At 40.1% G+C, this 14,090-nt stretch overlaps 1 protein-coding gene across 3 annotated transcripts in view; it reads left to right on the top strand.

The window, feature by feature from the left end:
* COL4A2 (collagen type IV alpha 2 chain) overlaps positions 1-14,090 on the top strand; it is a 183,693-nt gene that overhangs the window by 47,869 nt on the left and 121,734 nt on the right. The window lies entirely within an intron of this gene.

Consider the following 14,090-nt stretch of genomic DNA (forward strand, 5'->3'; position numbering starts at 1 on the left):
CTATCTTAAGCATCTTTTCTCTTATTTTTTGTTATAAATGTATGCCTGTATATGTATATATAATGCAACTATGTTTTATAGTGATATATAAGTACAGGTTTTATAGAAGTATTACGCAGAGAAAATATAGTTGCATTCATACTGCAATATAGATGTTCAAACTAGAAGGCACCAGCCTCATACCACTGAGAATCATTCTAATTTTTTTAATTATTCTTCTCATTTCCTGAATGTCCTTTATGTAACCCATTTCATAGATAAGAAAAGAAAGGTCGCCCCAAATTATTATAACAGCTGGTAGAATTTGAACTGATACGGGGTTTAATATGTTCAATCAGAGTGACCTCTCATTCTGTTTCCGTCAAAGCTGATGTTTGAGTCTTGGCATTACTGATCTTAAAAAAAGATACTGTTTATACAAAGTCCAGCACAAATAACACCCCTTTTTTATTACAAAATCATAAGCATATAATTCTGTAACATAACATTATACTGAAGCACACCATATGACACTTTAGGGGAAATGTTCAAATTAAAACTATATCATTCCACCAGTATTAGTACTCTACCAACCACACTCAAGCAGGCCTTACTTCTGCTGGACCCTGTATATATGTTTAAGCCCATGTTGGTGTGTGGCAGTGTGAGCAGCAGTATTTTGCTTTATGACGGGGTCTTTTGAGTCTTCATGCTTTGGAATCATGCATTTTCCTCTAGAACGCATGCTTTTCCAATGCCAGGATGTTAGAGGCAATTGCGAATTCTTGCCCGCATTGCCCCGTCTTTGGAAACAGAAATTACTGCAGTCCTCAGGTATTCCGATGAGTTTTACCAGCATGAATCCTGAAATCAGTTTCTAAAGTAGCCATTCCCCATCTCTACCCCCCAGGAGAAAGGACCATCTTGTTGGATCTTGGGCTCTGTAGTAGGATGTTACTGCATTCATCCTTCCTGAACCCCCTCCAAAAATCAAATAAGTCAACAGTCCCCAGCCTTCTTAGCACCAGGGACCAGTTTCATGAAAGACAATTTTTCTGTGAACCAGGGATTGCAGGGTTGGGGGGGGCGGGTTCTGGACAGGAGACGAAGCTCAGGCAGCAGTGCAAGCGAAGCTTCCCTCCTTTGCCTGCCACTGTCCTCCTGCTGGGCATCCTGGTGTCTAACAGACCATGGACCAGCATCAGTCCATGGCGCAGGATTTAGGGACCCCTGTATTAAGTAAACTTATAATAGGGAACCTCTTTATTAATGTGGTGGTTGTATTTAATAACATGTGCCTGCTCGTTTTTTAATAGTAAAGGTCACAGTGAGAAGCTTCTTGCCCCTAGATCAAAGCTTCCATCCATATGCTGTGTCCTCATGAGTTGTAATCCTCAAAACAGTTTGTCGTTGCCATCGTCTTACTAATGGGCTCTCCTCTCTTTGGGAGTGGGGGCTTTATACTTTAGGACTTTCTAGCTGAAGTTCCTTTATCAGCATTTAACAAGGATATGTATTTTTAAAATGTATGAAAGCCATTCCATGAGATTTAAAATGCCCCTGGGGTCCTTTGTTATGCATTTCCCCAGTGATGCTTCTGGAGCAGTGATGGAAGTGTCTGGCTGCAGAGCGCTCCCCACCCTAAGCACTGGCTGGCCTTATATGGGCTCAGGGAAGATAAACTAGCGGTGCACAAACATCTGGGAGACGCGCCCGTGTGGGAGGGAGTTCAGGTCTAGAGGGACTCTGCATTCTTCTCTGTGTGATCAGCCAGACAGGCCCCGAACAAACTGAGGAGAAGGTTACCAGGTCCACGCTTTTCACTTTGTACAATTATTTACTTAATCTAGAACCAGTGTATTAACATTTCCCCTGGTGCTTTTACAAGAATTTTGTTCTTCAATAAAGCTTGCTCATTCTGATTATTTCGATAGATAATACCACCTACATAGCAGCATACTCTTATAAAAATGCCAGAGGTCTTTTCAAAGAAGTTATTAAAAGGAAGGTTTATAAGGGTCTCTAGGTCTCTCTAATTAATAGTAAGTTTACAGTACGGGCATTGAAACCTTTTCATGTCCCATTGTCACTAATTAAGAAAATACCTTGAGCCTGTTCTGACAAATGAAGTAGAAACAGGACACCATCTGGTTGACGTCATGAATGTGAGCACCCTCAGCCGGTGTGGCCGTGGCTTGCCTATATTCAGACAGGCTATGAGTACTGATCAAATTAAGTTGAGCTTTGGCAATTGTCTGAGTAGTTCGGTTAAGAGACAGAGCCAAATGATACCCTGCCGTGGGGCCTGGCCTGCAGGACCACTGTCCGCAGTGTTCAGATGGCTGTCCTCTTCACACCGCACGGTGGTCCACACAGCATCAGTGCTGGACAGAGACTCACACTGCCCTTTGTCCACACAGGTCCAGGTTGGTTGGTTTTTACCCATTGTGCCCAGTTGATTCAAATGTGCTATTGAATATTAATAAGATGACAGAAATGACTCATGGTAAAAGTTAAGGGGAAAACCTACTGAGGAGAAATAAGTGATGCCCTTTATCATTTTCTGTGGGGTAAACCTAGTACATTACTAAAGATATGTATTGTTAGGACAATTGCATATACTTCATTAAATCATTTATTAAGAGGTAGTGTTAGTTTCAGTTCTTCAATCCTGGCATATGTATATTAAAAATTTGGTGAGTAGCAAATTTATCTCAATGTGTTCTGTAGAAAGCAGGGCTATTTCTGTTCTACTTGTGGCTTGATCGTATATTTTTTAAGTAATGTAATGCACAAAAATAGCAGTTGGATGGATTTTGCTGTTCAGGGAGCTGTGTGCCGAGCTTGTTCTTTCCCACAGCTTCCCCTGGGGTCCCGGACTATATATTCTCCCCACGGTGCTACTGTAGCGGTGATGACAATGCCTGGCTGCACAGCCCTCCCTTCCCGGAGCAGGCAGCTAGCTCAGCCTTATATGGGCATGGGGTAGAGTTCATTCGTTCCTTGCCATGGTGACAGCCAACGTCAGAAACTGTACGTTACTGGATAACTTTTGGACTGTAAGCAAAAATTACAAATATACTATGGATTCCAATTCCAAATGAATTCTCATGTTACTGAATGAATAAGCTCTGTGTAAAGTGTGTCGTGCCTGATTCTCCACCCCTGAGGAAGTTGGCAGTGGACTGTCCCAGAGAGAGAATAGTTTCTCACAGGCAGAACTACATACAGCCCCGTGGATAATTCCAGTAAGCCAGTAGCTGGAGCACAGAGAGGCGGGAACCGCGGCCCAGCTGTCTGTGCACTCCCTGGTCAGAGCCGGTGATCTAGCCTAAGTCCTCTCGTTCCCACAGGAGGGTAGGAGGAGATTGACATCAGGGGTAAATGGCTTATTCCAGTCTGGGTCCAGAACAAAACTCAAGCTTTCGGACTTTTTGATGAGTTTCTTTTCCAGTACATTACTCTTTTGTCTCTGTACTCCTCTTGCCAGATGTCGACCTATACGAATGGGATTCTCCAGGGCGGTGAGGAAGGAAACAGATAGAGATGAAAAGAGCTCTCTAAGCTGAGATGTAGTCTTGCTGATAATAGTATCTCCTATCGTGTACAGCTAATCATAAACCTTACCCTTAAATGTGTATAACCAAGATTTCAAAGCAAAACTGAATTTTATCTGAAATGGTTCAATATAGATCTGAGAACTGGTAGACCATTGCAGTGCTATGGAGAGATACTCAGTTCAGAATGTACACTGTATACTGTGTATAATGGATAATTCCCGTAGGTTTCCATAAGCAATGTGGCCATCTAACTTAGTTATTTGAAGGTACTTGCATGTGTTGAATGAAAACCCCAGTGCTGCTGTGGCTCTTTTCAAACCCGCTGCTTTTTTTCCAGGCAGACACTTTTCAATGGTATGCTCAGCATACTTAACGGAAGTCATGTATACGTAATGCATTGTCACAGCCCAGAAGAGGCAAAGAATTGTTCAGAAACAGCAGAAACACTTCCTGGCCTCCAGGTTTCCATAACCCTTGTCTACACAGAGCTTTCAACCACTTTCGAAATCGTGTGGTTATTTTTAGTGTGCCTGGGCAACAACAGTGGTTCTGGCATATCCAGTTGCCACGGTAGCTGAAGCAACTCGATCACTTAGATATTTTCTTCAGGGGAAATAGTATTTCAGCAGTTTTAAACATGCCCACTTAACTCGTACATCATGTATAGTGATACATTTTTAAAAAGCGGCATTTCCTTTTGTGTCTGCCATTGTAGGAAGAACCCAGCCCCCTTTTGGCAATGGACTCTCATATTTCTTCACTCAAATATTTATTTTTTTATCGTCTGTGTGCAAGGCACTTGTCTAAGTGAACAGTGAGAAAGATGCCATGAACAGCGAAGGCCCTGAGATACAGGTGTGCCTGGCGTGTTTAAGGGACCGTGAGGAAGCCAGGGTGATGCCAGCCGGCCAAGGAAAGAGAGACTCCTAGAAGGTGAAGTTAAAGAAGGAAGGTCAGGACAGCGAGAATATTCTGTAAGAGTCTTGGAGACCATCTGACTGAGGGAGGTGAAAAGCTATTCAGGAGACTTCTTTAGAAACGTTACATATTTATAACTTACTCAAGTTGCAAAGATCTTTATGCAGGGAAGGTGTGAGGTTCATATTTTGATGATTCATTCACTTAGGATCTAGTTCTAGTCAAAGAAAATGCCATGAGACTTGGCCCCTAGCAAAGACTAAGTAATTGGCTCCTAAAATTTAAAAACAAATGTATTCCTTCAACAGATATCTGTTGCACATCTCTCATGATGTAGGCTTTGTCTAGGCACAGGAATATGGAAGTAAGCAAAGCAGTCAGTACCCCTAATCTTCTGGAGCTGATACTTTAGTGCTGTGCTCACCAAAAGAATTTTCTGAGAAGATAGGAATATTCTTTACAAGGGAAAACCCAAGAAAACATAATTTATTTTTAATTGTCTATTTATTCTTACATGTTTAAACTTCAGTCACCTTCAAAGTACTCTCCATCTGATGTAATACATCTATTGAGATTTTTTCAACTGCTCAAAACAGTTTGTGAACTCATCGATTTTAATGCCTTTTAGTGCTTTTGCCATTTTTTGTTGCACCTCTTCTACATCAGCAAAAACATTTCCCTTTAAGGACTTTTCCATCTGGAGAAACAAAAAAATGTCACTGGGACAAGATTGGGTGGATAGAGAGGGTGGGACATAGGGGTCGTGCCATTTTGGGGCCAAAAACTGCTGAATACTCAGTGCAGTGTGGGCAGGTGTGCTTGTAAATCACCCATCATGAAATGGGCAAATACGTTGAAAGAGTGAGTCTTCCAAAAAAAATTCACTGAAGCTGAACACAGCCTCTCACAACATCACCAACTGGTGCACTGATTTAGATGGGTTCCTACAACACTCACCGAGCAGGGGAAGCCTGTACTATGAGGGGCCTGCCCTCCAGAAAACAATTCTGTTTTGGGGGTGTTCCCCCTCATGTATTCTTTACCATGGCTATTTAGGCATTTGAAGTGTGGCTAATAAGATGGACCAACTGAATTTTAAATTTTAATTACTTTGAGTTAGTTCAAATTGAAGATTCCCATAAGGCGCAGTGGCTACCATACTGAAAATTACAGTTCTAGTGGGTATGGAAGTGGGGAGTAGAAAAAAGAGCCAAAAACTTACATTGAAGCTGTAAGACTATTCTGGATATTATATCCTAGACAAAAATAAAACAATAAAATGTCAGTTTCACGAAAGTAAGGCCAAGATTTGTAACCTGCTGGGCTTATACCTTTACAAAAAAGATGTTATCTCAAAAGTATATAGACCCACACAAGTACAGCACATTAGAAGTGGTATAGGTACAGAATGTGTCAGTGAGCCAGTCAGGAAGATTTTCTTAACTGATTTGTCACCACATCTTCCATCTCACTGCGTGGCCTCTTAGGGAAATTGTATTTTGTGTATTTCCAGTTCCAACTTGAGCTCTGATCAAGGCACTTCCCTCCTGAAAACTCCTTATCTGGTTTCTTCCATGCAGGAGACCTTTGGTAATCCAATCCCCAACTTCAGAATGTAATATCACTCTTGCTTTCTTTCCTACAAGATTTAGTAAGCATTTTTGTTAAAGTAGAAGTTTTAATAAACTGTTGCAGAAATAACTTAATTATGCAGCTGAGGAAGACAAGGACAATTCTATACACTTTTTTAAAAGATTTTATTTATTTATTTTTAGAGAGAAGGGAAGGAGAAAGAAAGGGAAAGAAACATAAATGTGCAAGATACATTGATCAGTTGCCTCTCACCTGCCCCCAACTGGGGACCTGGCCCATAATCCAGGCATATGCCCTGGAAATCAAATGGCAACCTTTTGGTTCACAGGCCAGCACTCAATCCACTGAGCCACACCAGCCAGGGAAAAATACTTAATTTCAAAAAGACCATTATAACGTTCACCAGACTTGATGGAAAATGGACCAGTTCAAAGCCCACATAAAAGGATGAAATTTTACCACTACCTCACTAAATTCACTCAAAGAGCATCATTAGAGACACAATCAGTGCTTAGGGAAAAAATTGATTCCCATGATCATTGAAATTATCATTTCCTTTATCTGAAGCATGACAGCCTTTACCCTGGATTTCGTTGTTTCCCACCAGCAAAATAGATTGTTAAATAACAGGAATCATGAAAATCATTGATGAGAATTAACCAGAGTGGCTGTAATTAACAGAAATTGCCCATGACCCATCAGTGAAGCAAGTATTCAATAGGTAATATAGTTAGCAGAGAACACATTTACACTAGGTACAGTTCAGTGATCAATACTGAAGCATTTGCACATCAATGTCTTTGTACCTGAGTGGAGAGGAAGAATTTTCAGTGTTTTCATATTTTGTTTATTCATCTCTTCCTCTTCTGATGGACACTGAACATATATACAGACCAAAAATTGCTTGGCAGCCTACATCATTTTCCTTCATGATGAAAAAAGTCATGCTGCGCTCTTGATTTCAGGTGTTGCTAATGGAAGATAATTGCCTCAGTGTCTTAAACACCACAAATCTTCAGTGAAGTATCTATTACCTGGAAATGCGGGAAAGCCCACTGTCTGTTTCTGGGAAAACCACGCACCCATAGCCATACATTCCCTTCTAAATGTACATCCAAACAAACCACAGAGTTAAAATTTTCAGAGCTCAGGCAAAAGGGAACAAACAAGAGAGAAAAGTTAACCCTTTTTTAAACCTAGGCAGGTCCCTGTTCCACCAGACATAAGCTGTGGTCACATGTTTTGTTTTGTTTTGTTTTGTTTTGTTTTGTTTTGTTTTGTTTTGTTTTGTTTTGTTTTGTTTTAAAGACAGAGTAAAACAGGAACATTAGTGGTGATGTGGCTTTTGCAGAAACACAAAAACGACCCCATGAGGCCACCCGACTGGTCGGGGCAGATGGAGGAGGAGGAGCGCCCATGAGCTTCTCATAGATTTTGTGTGGTGACCTAAGCAAGCAAAACCTCAGGGGGACAGGCTGTCCACACCGGCCACTGTCACTAAGAATGGTGAATTGTTACCTGGGTTTGGGTCCGAAGTTGACAGTTCTGGGAAAATGACCTTTCAGGGCTTCAAGGAAAACATAACCAGGATAATGATGATAATAACTATTCAGCGTCTTGATTGAAAACCCCACAGACGCCAACAGACTGTTGATAAACTCAGCTAAGAGAATCAATATTTCTACTGTTCTTCAAAACCAAACTAAAGCTCTTCTTTTAGAAATCCTTCATTTTTCCTACCTCTTGATAGAATGTTGTGACAAGTACAGCATTAAAGCATTTCCCCCTTTCTGTTAGACAAGGAACACCGATCTTCAAAAACCTTTGTTTTGTTTTATTCATTTCCAATTCATTCTTAGTAAACAATTGCAGGATTTCTAAAAAGACCAGTGCAAAAATCTTACCAAACATGATATACTTTCTAAAAGCTACTCTGAAAATAGAAGTTTTTTTGAATTTGTCTTCCCCCTCCCAGGAGGAAAAGAGTGTCTAAGGTTGTTGAGTCTTCATATGGAAAAATGTAAGACCTTCCTTGTCCAGTTATTGTCCACTGTCCTTTAGAGTCAGACGTCTGTACAAGAAGCTAAATGCTCTTCAGTCTAAGAACTCCCACTTCAGATTGTTCCTACAATAGAGAACTAACAGACTGTTTTGCAGAGTTTTGAAATTACTTTTTGTCTTCTTCCAGAAATAGTAAAATAGTAACCAGAAGAAAATGGCAAGAAATGATCAAGTCACACATGCACATTGTCTATACTGAGGGGCCTTTTGAATTTGCTTCCTAAATGTACACATATGGAGGGTACCTCAAGAAGCAGGAAACTGGGGTCATCTCATCTTTGCTTTATTTTCACTTTCTTTAATCAGAGGGAGCTACCTGTGTCCTTAATAGGCAAAGTCAAAGATGCTGCAGACATCACTGGCGATAGGGTAAACATTAGTTTATTTTTAACTGCTTTAGGCATTTGCAGTCTTTCTTCAGAAACTGCACAACCTGAGACAGCCTACCATTCTGAGTCCTCTGGCGTCCCCTCAGACTATTCTGTTGTGATGTAGACAGCCGAATCATTCAAGTTTTCAGATGTCTGACTCATATGGGAAATACAAAGAGGCCTTCAAAAGGGCCTATGTTTTCACTAATTAGAGAGATCAAAATATTTCTGTCCCTTCTCTCTTTATGTCCAGCGTAGAAGTTTCAATTCTAGAACTGAATCAGGAATAGACTCCAGTAACCCAGTAGAAGCCCTATATTCGTAGTCAATAGCTTCTCCTAAGCCACCATGAGGACCTTAAAAATCCTGCTATAGGAACAAAAGTTTTTGCATCCAAAACACTGTTAGAGTAGATAATTCTTAAAGATTTCAAACCAGAAAGGGTTGGGGAGGGAAGCCAAACAAAAGGAAACGGAAATAATTAATACTGGGTAAATAATATCTTTGGCCTAATAAGTTTTTGGCTGCATTGTCAGCATTAGTGTTTTTTATTAAATTGTTGTCTTTATAAGGCACTTTAACTGTTCTTCAAGCTTGAAGTCTGTTTTAAATAAAGAAATAGAGGGATGAATGGACTCTGTGGTGAGGTTGGATTCTCTGTAATAAAACTAAAGGGCTAGCATGTTTAGCTCTTCACAGTAGCAGTTATTTTTAAGAAAATACACTAAATGGTGAGGATGGCGTTTTTAAAGCCTTGTGAAGATGGGAGATATGTTTCAAGAGAGTCCTAATGTCAAGATCAGATTTGTGCACTGCACATGTATTTAACATCCGCCCAAACTAGCCTTTCTTAGATTTGGTAAAAGACACACTGCCATGGCCTTTGAGGACAAATGAATTTGCAAAGATCTGGAACAAAATTAACAAACTCTCCAGGAAGCTTCAGTTCTCTCTGGGTCCTGTTGATTTTAACATCCATCCTACTCTTTCAACCCAGCTCAGGGAGGTGGCAAGCCTTGTAAGTCAGCACCAAGTATACAGAGGACAGAACTCACAAATCTTTCACAAGATTTTCCTGTATGTGCCCACAGCCCCAAGCAACACCTCTGCAACCTAAAAGAGAAGATTGAATAAGTAACCCAAATAATTCAAGCACAACTCTGAGACAGGAAGATGAGCTTCCTCATGTGAAGGCCTTACAGTGAATTTATTTAACACCTGATATTTCACAGATATTTGTATTTCTCTTTATAGAATGGTAGAATTATTTGTCTAGTACACGGACGAATCTTTTTCCCAACATCATGCCCAGGAAGGGTGGAAGAATACATCTGAGAAAGATGAATAATCTTCTGTTCTTTGCGGACTATATGGAAGGAAGTTGGACAGATTTTCTTGGTAATTTAACAGGAAAAAATATAAGCCTCAGCATAGATTTATATACATCTAGAGTAAAATTTATTTTTCAAGCACCTCAATTAATATAAATTATATTACTGCAAAAGGAAACTATTTAACTCCTAAAAGTTGAACTAAAATGTTCAACTCTTCTTCAAAAACAGAATCAGAATTTGCCTTTGAGGTTTTCGTGTAAACATTGAGTCCCACTTACAATTTCAAAATGATAAGATTCACCACGCAACTCCACTGAAAAGGAAGCCAGTGGTAGACATGCCGTTGACAACAAATAAAGTAACCATATTTGAGGCCCTTGAATATTTCTTTCTACTCGTTACCAGCTTTAAATTTTTCTTAGAAATGAATTCTGCTGTAGCCAGTGGGGTTTTTTGTGTGTGTGAACTTGTTTTTCCTCTAAAGAGTAAATTTTGACATCAAGGATGCCAGGGGAATGACATTAGCCTGCTTCTTCTCAAGAGTTGGGTAAGAGATGACTAAAGATCATCCTGAAAACCTAGAATTACCCTCTCCAAGTCAGAGTTTATAATAAAGTTATATTAGTGCCATAATTGTATTATATTTAAACAGTCTTTTTTTTTTTTACCATGAGATTTCATGTATTGAACCTGGGGATGGTCAAACAAGGAAGGGCTTACTCTCAGTCAACTAGAGGCAGGGAAATGGGGATTGAACTAATTAATAGCATTAGGATGTTTAATTTGAAATACAAGAAGGCTAAAATAATGCATTTAGTGACAACAGAGCTATTTGAATACCTTCAGATGACACTACCAGAGTGACCATGGTAACCTGCTGGGTCATTCTGCAGGTAGTTCCCCACCATGGCATGTCCTGGGGCTATTCTTGCCAAAGCCCTTGAGAAAGTTGCAGCGCAGCTTTCAGGGACAAGTTTAGCTTTGACACACACCTGTTTCCTCATCAGGAACCCCACCCTCCTGTCGCACACCACACACACACACACACACACACAGGCTTAGATGACGGGCCTCCAGCATTTCACCCCAACCGCACAGCTCCTCATACGCCATCAAGTGAGCTTTCTCTCCTGTCATTTCTTTACCCCCAGTCAAAACCTCATTTCCTCCAAATGTACTGACTTGGCAGAATTTAGGGAAGAACATGAGCTCCTGACCTTCTTCATATTAAAGTATAGACTGTTGCTTTCACTGCATCTCTGACTCCTTCACCAGTTGTTCATATGAAAACAGTCACCTCCTTCTAATCATCTTTGAGTTTCTCACTTCCCTTTTTTTGTCTGGCCTTCAGATTTGAGCTCAGCTTTCTATGAACTAGTTGCCTGTCCAGTGAGAAGTGAAACTATTTTCTCCCTGGATCTGGATGCTGCTCTTCTATGACACTGTCTTAAAATCATGTCACCTTCTCATACCTAACATGTCACTGGATTGCTTCATAAGCATTGTGTTTCTATCAAAAAATTTTTTTTTAGTTTTTTGTTGTGTTCCTCATTGCTTCTGCTTCCTGACCTTTGGTCCTCCGTTTGTATGATTAATTTTTGAAACTTGATCCAGGATTTTACTTTGATTCCTGTGAAATTATTGAAAGTTGCAGCTAAAGTTTCTGATTTGGAGATGGGGGAAATGAGGCCTTGGTATTTTATCTCTCTGCTTTACTGGTCTAAGACTGATCTAATTCAAACACAGACTTTCCATGAGGATGGCTACTAACCAAAAAAGAGATTTCTAAATGTTAATTGCCACTGGTATTTTTAGGATTTTATTTTTGAGGATAGCATTGATGAAAAGGGATATGTAGCCATCTGCATACCCTCGAGTGGAATAATCAGACGAAGGAAGTAAACAAAAAGAACTTTGTGGATGAAAATGAACTCCTTAATTCCAGAAGATTAAATAGACTTCTTTAGTGGAAGGAAATAAAATTTAACAAAAAGGATACCCTTCAAAAATGTCAGTTATCTTGGAAGGAAAGATGAGTAATGGAAATCCCATGTTGATCAGAAAGATGAATGGATTAGTCCTTTGAAACTGGCATTTGTAGAGGATGAGGGACTCTGCATTGTCTCCTGTCTCTTTTCCTAACAGTCACTGAAGAAGCAAAAGAAAGTTCCTAGAGTCAGATAATTCTCCTTGGATTAAAATATGTGCAATAAATAAGTTTGGGATTTTGAAATGTAAGTGGGCTGTTTTCCTAATCTCTCTCTCTCTCTCTGATAGTTTATTACTGGTATATAGAAATGTAACCAGTTTCTGAATATTTATTTTGTATCCTTCTACTTTACTGAATCCCTGTATTAGTCCTAGTAGGTTTTTGGTGGAATCTTTAGGGTTCTCTGTGTATAGTATCATGTCACCTGCAAATAATGACAGGCTTACTTCTTCCTTTCCAATATGGATGCCTTTTATTTCTTTTTCCTGACTGATTTCCGTGGCTAGGACTTCCAATACTGTGTTGAACAAAAATGGTGAAAGTTGACAGCCTTATATTGTTCTGATTTTCAGGAAATCTCTTTCAGCTTTTCTGTATTAAGTATGATGTTAGTTGTTGGTTTGTCATATGTGTCCTTTATTATGTTGAGGTATGGTCCCTATATTACCACTTTGCTGAGAGTTTTTATCACAGATGGGTGCTGGATTTTGTCAGATGCTTTTTCTGCATCTGTTGGTAGGATCATATGGTTTTTATCCTTCATTTTGTTTCTGTGGTGTATCATTAATTGATTTGTGGGTATTGAACCAACCTTGCCTCCCAGGAATAAATCCCACTTAATTTATTGGTTTATGATTTATTATGTATTGCTGACTTTTGTTTGCTAGTATTTTGTTAAGGATTTTTGCATCTATGTCCATCAGGCATATTGGCCTATAATTTTTTTAAGGTCTTTGTCTGGTTTTTAAATAGAGTAATGCTAGCCTCATAAAATGAGCTCGGGAGCCTTTTCTCCTCTTGAATTTTTTGAATCATTTGAAAAGGATAGGTGCACAATCAGTTTTTGTTGCGTCAGGAGAGAGCTCAAGACAGGGACAGTGGTGGCCATCCCTGCAGCCCTTGTCCAGAAGCCACACAACTCAGTTTCTCCCTGTTTTTCTCAGGCACCCCCCATGCCTCTGTACCTCCACTGGAGTCAGTGTGAGCTCCTGCAAGCAACAGTGTGCACGTGGGCCCTTTGGGAGAATGCCTGGGTTTCCACAAGTCTTTTGTCTCAGTCAGACAGCCTGTTATGTGGGCTCTTCCTCCTGGCACTGGTATTCCAGGCTGGGGAGCCCAGCATAGGGCTGAGAACACTTGCCCCTCAGGGGAGCCTTGCAGCTCAGATATCCCTCCAGATTTTCGACTGCTACACGTAGGTGTGAGCCAGCTTATTTCGGGTCTCTACCAGTCTTTATGTGGCTTCTTTATATTCTTAGTTTTAAGACTTCTGTTTAGCTCATCTTCATATGGTTGTCCAGTAGCTTGGTGTATAATTTAGTTATGATTTTGGTGTGGTCTTGGAAGGAGGTAAGTACAGTGTCTACCTACTCTGCCATCTCCAGTATGTATTTTTAATTCTCTGAAACTTTCTAGAGTACAATGTTGTCTTTTTACATTTATCAAGTTTCATATCAAACCTAGTCTAGATGTTCCTAAACTTGTGAACAAGTATTGATAAATATTTTCAAAAGCACCGGTGTTCTTCATGTACTTCTACTTTTGGCATTAATATTCCACATTCTTTGGGAAATATTTTGGGAGGTGGCATTATCTTGTAAGATTACTCTAGAATTAAACTTTTCTGCCTGTGGCCTGACATTGGCTGTTCCAGGAATTCACCGTCATTCCCAAATCTAGCAGTTATTGCCCCATTAATCTCTGTATTCTATTGGCTTTGCATCAACAGGAACTCTCAGAATAAACTAAGAGGGAGCTGGCTGGAAATGGGAGAGGAGGCAGGAGGCTGTGGGCATGACCAAGATCACATTCCCACCCTAAGTAGCTAGGGGAATTCCCTTGCTTTTTGCTTTTTGAAAATAAGGATGCTGTATCTCACCCTGAGACTTCCCATGTGTTCTTACTATTTTTCACAGAAACTTTTGACATGAAAGAAACATGTGCCATTGGAAATTTCAAGAAGTAATTGACAACAGTGCCACTGATTTCCTGAGCCAGGCATGCTAGGGCCCCCTAAACCACCACTGAGGTGGATCCTTTGGAAGACCCTGCACAAGGGTGGGGT

The sequence above is a fragment of the Artibeus jamaicensis genome, unplaced genomic scaffold, assembly GCF_021234435.1.
Source record: "Artibeus jamaicensis isolate MK-2021 breed Jamaican fruit bat unplaced genomic scaffold, CSHL_Jam_final scaffold_833, whole genome shotgun sequence".
Taxonomy (NCBI): Eukaryota; Metazoa; Chordata; class Mammalia; order Chiroptera; family Phyllostomidae; genus Artibeus; species Artibeus jamaicensis.